This window comes from Fundulus heteroclitus, chromosome 20 (genome assembly GCF_011125445.2).
Source record: "Fundulus heteroclitus isolate FHET01 chromosome 20, MU-UCD_Fhet_4.1, whole genome shotgun sequence".
In the NCBI taxonomy this organism is placed as follows: Eukaryota; Metazoa; Chordata; class Actinopteri; order Cyprinodontiformes; family Fundulidae; genus Fundulus; species Fundulus heteroclitus.
Window position 1 is genome coordinate 42566170 of NC_046380.1, and position 6440 is coordinate 42572609.

General features: G+C 41.2%; 1 long non-coding RNA gene across 1 annotated transcript; it reads left to right on the top strand.

Annotated features, from left to right (window-relative positions):
* The first annotated feature begins 1231 nt into the window (after positions 1 to 1231).
* On the top strand, positions 1232 to 1902 carry LOC118567285. The gene is made up of 2 exons (XR_004933568.1): positions 1232 to 1744; positions 1813 to 1902. It is a non-coding gene; the product is annotated as an uncharacterized LOC118567285 (long non-coding RNA).
* The last annotated feature ends 4538 nt before the right edge of the window (positions 1903 to 6440 follow it).

A 6440-nucleotide genomic window follows, 5' to 3' on the forward strand; every position in this document is an offset into this window, starting at 1 on the left:
AGAAAAAACATCACATTAAAGTGAAACTAAGGGGACCAGGGTTTTAACTGCAATACTATTCTCTGATTTATTGTTTTCAGATTAAAGGAGACGCCACCTTTCTGCCAACAGAAGACTCTGAGAGGACAGTACTAGCAGTGTGGTAAGGAGTCATAATCAGATTTGGACACTAAATTATGCTTAGTTTTAACCAAGTTATGCCAGGAGATCTTCCAGCAGGGAAAGGTGGTGTCTTAAAGATTGTTTGTTGCTTTCTGCTATTAACAGTTCTATCTTTCTGCTTCTTTTTCTTTGCAAAGAAACCTGGTCAATATGATAGGAATGTGCTAACAGCGAGATTCTAGACTCTTTTTAGGCCTTCTCAGATGTGAAAGAATACAGAAATAGTGCCGAAGTGATGTGGGGGCTGATCTTTGGGACAAGGAGAAAAGGTGATGTCATTGACTTCAGCCTGATCCAGTTTTGAGTTTTATTTTGTCAGAGACAAACTTTTATTTATTTTCTATCCTTTTATTTCTTTTATGTTTGTCATGTTAGAGGGAACATTATAGTTAAAATGTTTGTTTGTGACTGCTTTGCTGTATTTTCTTTTCAACCTATGGAGCATTTCTTTGGCAAAAAATGCTGGCAGAATTCATTCTGTTTGCAGGCGTGAGGACTGGAGGATGGGCTTGAAGGGAAGGAGAAAGTTGTGCTGCTGAACTCAGACATTGGACTGAAAATGGACAATGGCAAGGACTATGGCTGAGGCATCGGACAACCTTCGACAAAAAAGCACAGATGAGTTCTGCAGACACGACTTCATGCATTTCACTTCAGATTTTTTCGTACACAATTAAAACAAAACACACATTATAAAACACATTAGGATTATGTAAAAGTGAAAACTTTTAAAGAAGTAACTTGATGGAATCATAGAGCAACTTAATAAATTAAGTGGGTATTATATCAACAGTTGAATAAATAAATGAATTAATTAGTTTTCACTATATAAGTAGAGTAATCTGAACTTTTAAATAGCATTTCATTTAATGAACATCTTAGAGAAGCTGATTTCGGCTACTCTGGCAGGCATCAATAAAACGCAAGACAAAAGATTACTGGCTAAAATGGATAAGGTTGCAATAAAATTAGCATAATGACACATCCTACTAACTGTCAGGGTTCTCTGTGTTTGCCTGCTCTAACTCTGCTCCTCAGGTGTGTCTAGTTGGCTGTGGGGGCATGGTCCACACCTGCAGCTCGTTGGAGGCAGCTTCCTCTGGCTTCTTAAGCAGAGCACTGACAGATAGAAGATGCCAGAGCCTTAAACCAGTTGTGGTACGACGTGGCCTCTGACCAAGCTCCTGGAAATCTGCGCATGAGTTTTTCTACACTCAGCCTTTGACAAACTTTGAGTCTCCTGTTTTTGTCTTAGTTTTTTGGTGCTGGTAAGCACTCACCTGCCTTGACGCTCCGTCCGAAGAATCACCTCCAGAATCACTAGACTCAGGTTTGCTCTTTTGCTCCCCCTCTTGCTCCCTGGAAGTTACCCAGCTGGGTTTGAGGTCTCCCTCCGGATTCTGGTGGTCCCGCTTCAAGTCTGGTTAATCCATCTGTCACTCGACCCAGCGGAGGCTTGCTCCGGATCCCTTGTCAGCCGCTGCTGCTGCCCTCCAGCCACCAGCCACCTACTCCATCTAGAGCAGGCTCACAGGGTTCCCCCGGCACTCACTCCTCCCCGGTTAGGACCGCCCGGCTAATGGTAAGCAGAGCACGTTCTGACTATTACTGGATTCTAGCCGTCGATCTAACAACTCCGTTCTCTTGTAGTCTCCTCCGCTTCGACGTTCAGACCCACCTGCTGCAGTCATTATTTCATCCTTGTTATTTGCACATTTCCTAATAAACTGTTTAAAGCTATCTGCTGTCGCCTGTTCGTATCTGCATGTGGGCAAAACATCTGAAAACCATGACACTAACATGGGTAAATTTGGGATTACAGCATCAGTGTAAAATGGTTACACTATTTATGGAGATTTAATATCTCTCGACTAGAAAAAATGACTCAATAGTCTTTTTAATCAGTTGTTAAAACATCCTCCGGGGGGGGGGGGACACATAACACTGAGTTTAGCTAACCTTTAACCTAGAGGGCTTCTATATCAGGATAAATTAATTGTTATCCTCTTACATACAGAAAATAGATTACTTCAATTAGATTAAATTATGAGGACATTTTGGATCTGGTCAGGATTGCTGTGATGATAAAAGGGTAACAGCTTGAAGGTGATATCAGTGAATGGAGGTTTTCTCTGAGGAACATTAAAGCAGCAATGACACGCCACATTGGAACTCCTGTTGTGTAAAGAACATCTTGAACGGGACATAAGGTGAGATCCTTACAATGAGAGACGTTCCACATAGGGGGTTGTGGAGACCCCTGGGGCATGGCACCCAGGAACGAGCTGCTGTGGTTTGGAGCTGTTGTAAACTTGACACAGCTGGTGGAACCAGAGAGACGACGACATGGTCCCACAGAATACCTGACACCTTACACTGACTGTAAAGGGTTCTGGGTTTTCAGGGTTGCTGGAAACAGAAAGCTTCGGAGAACCTTTAACCTTTCCTGACCAGGCACTCAGAACGAATAGATCAGATTACCGGGCCTAGACAAATAGGAACGCAGAGACGCATTCATCCAAGAACTTCTTAATCAAAGTCCTTAATCCTCAGTTTAAGAAAATAAATAATAATCGCAATTTACACAATGTAAGGTTTACTTTATTTCAGGATTAAATTGGGAACTAATTCTGATTTGCTTAAGTAGCTTTGGTTGTTCAACAATGTTAGAACGTTTTCAAAAAGCTCCTGTTCTCTTCTGCTCACTGCTTTGTTTTGTAGAACCTTGGCATCCTTGAACAGTAACAGCATGGTATAAATATTTTGTCTTTTCTGTGCAGAACAGCACCTCACTTTCTTTATTTTAAAAAAAGCGAGAGAAAGAGGGAAAAGGCTTTCACATGGAAAGGCTTTCTTTTTCTCAGTTGGGTTTTCAAAATAAAACGGGAAATGACATGAAACGAATATGTTGATGAAATTATGTTGCAGAGAACTTCAACTGTCAGACAACAACAGTTAAGACACACATTGAAAGCATTCTGTTAAGAATTATTATGAATTTACTGCAGATACATTTGAACTTAAAGATTACTCTTTTAACTAATAATTAAATTGCAGAGCTCTGGGAGCTAAATAATTGTCCACAGAAATATCTTGAATGTGAAAGTGCTTGGAGGATGTTTTAATAACTGACACATGAGTGGGGGTTTTGATAAGAACACTAATTACACCTTGTTTCTGTTCCCCAATAGAAACAAGGGCTCGTGTCTGCAGACCATTTTCACAAAGTGTTTTATTGGAGAGAAATGCAAAATAAAATGCTCAGTGCTCATCCAGAACTGAACATTCATTACCATCCAGCTCAATCGTCCAGCCTGCGAGGAGGAACCAAGAAGAGGACTGGGGATGAAGAAGCCAGAGAACTCTGATTCCTTATTCTTCAACGGGAGGACTTGCCTGAAGAGACCCTAAGCGCGATTAGATTAATTTCTGCCTTGTGCCCTGAAAGGCCTGAAGGCTTCCTTAACTTTGCGGTCTTGACGTTTCGGATTCTTCTCATATTGTGTTACTGTTTCTTTAACTGCTCTGTTCCACTGACTCACATGTTTGACTGTTGGTGTGATGACATCTACACTGTAATGTTGCATCATGTTGATCAATATGGTTGTATAGGAAAAAAATGGAAACTGTTTGCTTCAGACACACAACGATCTATGGTTGATGCACCTTTTGATTTGATATAGGAAGAACCAGGATCGGATTGGCTCTAAAGATCCTTCAATATTAGCTGGTAATGTTAACACTTAGATTCAATACAGGGTTTTCAGGCTCAGATTGGCCGAGAGCAGTAAACATTCAGAAACATAGTTCGAACCGGGCTCTTTACTTGGAAAGCCAAATGTTCAAAAGAGTCGAATTTTCCCAAAAACACCTTCTACACTTTAGTAAATCATTAAACAATGTTGCTACTCCTCCACTTTTCCTTTGTTGTCTGCTCTCACAAAGAAAATTGTAGTTTGGAAGTGTCGACTCCAACAGAATAACCTCTTCATTAGATTCATGTAACCATGTTTCTGTTAAAAACTTTACATCAAGATTATTGTCAATAATGATGTCATTAATTAAAAGGGATTTTCCTGACAGAGATCTAATGTTTAATAAACCCAGTTTATATGACTTAGTGGTTGATGATGTCTCTGTGACAGGTTGCATCTGACAGTTTATGACTTTTAAGTATTTGTTCCTGTTTATCCTTTTGTTTTTCTTATTTCTGCCACATATCATCACAGATATTCCATAATCTCCAGCAAAAGGCCCAAGCTGATGTTGGAAGCTGTCACGTCTGATAAACGTGCGGCCAGGGCCCGATCTGTATCACAGCGAAGTAATTTGGAGTTCCTCGGTACAGAATGTTCTGTGATACGTAGAGGAGGAGGATCTGAGGCTCTGAGGCCTTTGGAAAATTCTGGTTTAGTCGCAGCAGAATGGCTATGTGGATAGGATGTCATCTGTAGGCCAATCTTAAATACTTTGTTCATGTGAGAAAAATCCAGAAAAGGAACTTCTGGGCTTTGTGGAGAAGAAGGGGAGGCGGGTCCAGTCTGAACCGGTGTTCGTGACGATGGATGTTTTTGGTCCTCCCTTTGTCCTGCTGAGATCTGGGATGAATCCTCCTGTAGTTCTGACATAGCCTCTTTCTGTGTCATCTTTCTGGCCATCTTTATCTTGGCTTGTTCGGGCTTTACTGGGCTTATCATTTGTTTTGGCACTGGTTGAGCTTTGTTTTGGAACAAAGCTGATAGTGCATGGTTCACAGAATAGAAGATGTTTGAAATCAGCCATTTTGCACCTGACCAATTTAGATGGAAACCATTGTCGCTGAACAGATGTCTCCTCTCCCAAAAGATGTTAAAGTTGTCTTTGAAGGTTACAGTTGTTTGTTTGCATGTTTTTTCCAGCCACTTGTTTAGCATCAGAATTCTTGAAAAAATCTCATTTCCGCAATTAACGGGCGCACGAGGGCCGCTGAGAAACACCTTGACATTAAGGCCATCAACTAAGTTCAACAGACAAATGTAATCCTCTTTCAATACTTCTGATTTTCTTATCCGGGTGACGTCGACCAGGGCTTCAGCTTGTATTATGAGTTTTTCCAAGGTTGGACGTTCTTTCAAGATCCTTGGAAGGATGTCTGATACATCAGACACCAGGCCACAGTTCCTATCGTTATAAATCAACACCTTTGTGTTTTTCTTGTTACAGAAATGTTTAATCCCACTTACAGGTCCATTGCATAATATCAGGGTCCTCGGCCCTGTGGCATGTCTTTTCTCTAATGTCTTAGAACAAAAATCGTTGAAATACCTCTGATTGATGTCAAGATCCTCCTGGGTCACATTTTGGAGCAGAGCGAATCACGGAATTCCCGCATTTCCAGCAGGTTTAGTCCTATCATTTGTTGTGAGAACAGCCCGCTGTTGTTTCACTTGTGTTGGGACATCTCTTTGTAATCTCGGCCAGTTTTCTTTGTCCAGGTGTGGGGTTCGTTGATCCTTTGGTCTTGCACCCAGAGTGATCCAGGGATTCTCATTTTCATCAGGGAACTGTTTGTTCGCTGAGTCGCTGGGCTGGTAGTCACCGTTCGGATTCACAGGCAAGGTTGTTTCATTTCCATGCGCGGCATTTACATCATAATTCACTTCGAGTTGACAGATTTTCAGTTCCATAACAGCTATCTTCTGTAAAAGCTTGTCAAAGTCCATTGTGGTGAAGGTAGGCAAGTAAAAGAAAATAAAGAAAATAACTAAATCCAACTTTCTGTGGTTTTGGTTAAGAGATAAAAAGGAGATAAAAAGTAAAAGGCAGGAAAATGCAAGCAAGCAGGGAGCAGAGAAAAAAGCGTCCGAGCAGGCGTCCGAGCAGGCGTCCGAGCAGGCGTCCGAGCAGGCGTCCGAGCAGGCGTCCGAGCAGGCGTCCGAGCAGGCGTCCGAGCAGGCGTCCGAGCAGGCAGAGAGGTGGAGTTTGTAAACAAATGTGTAAATAAATACCTGTTTTCATGCCAAAATATTTTTTCACCTCTTAAACAAAGATAGACATGGTATTACGCATATACATATACATTTTACATAAATAAAGTCACAAGTGCTATTGTCAATTTTTTCACTTTCACACACATCTAATCCTGAGCTTTCACACCAACAACAATAATTTCTTTGCATATTCTTGCATGATGTTTATAGCCACATTCATACAAATTTTTTTAAAGCCTGGAAAAAGGTTTTAAATTTCCAGGTCATTCCAGAGTCTTACACTATGCTTGCAACTGGGGCAGGAGCTTA